Raw genomic sequence first — 322 nt, forward strand, 5'->3', positions numbered from 1 at the left:
TTTGGTGATTTGAGGGTCATTGAAGTACAGCCTTATTACAATGAAATCCAGTGTCTAAAAATTGTTCTGATTTTGGGCTTGTACCACAGTAAGAGCTAAAATTTTAAACTCTACTAAATATTAAACAAACAAACAAAAAACAAAAAAACTTTATATATTTATGTTCATTTAAGAAAATACTAGTAGTGATGTATTATTTTGCAATATACAGTTAATATGTTTGGAGTTATTTAAAACTTATACTGAGAAAAATGTATTTATTTTCAATATTGCTGTAGACAAGCATCTACATAAGACTGTTAAATTGATTGTTGTTTTATAT

This window comes from Mastomys coucha, unplaced genomic scaffold, assembly GCF_008632895.1.
Source record: "Mastomys coucha isolate ucsf_1 unplaced genomic scaffold, UCSF_Mcou_1 pScaffold7, whole genome shotgun sequence".
NCBI lineage: Eukaryota > Metazoa > Chordata > Mammalia > Rodentia > Muridae > Mastomys > Mastomys coucha.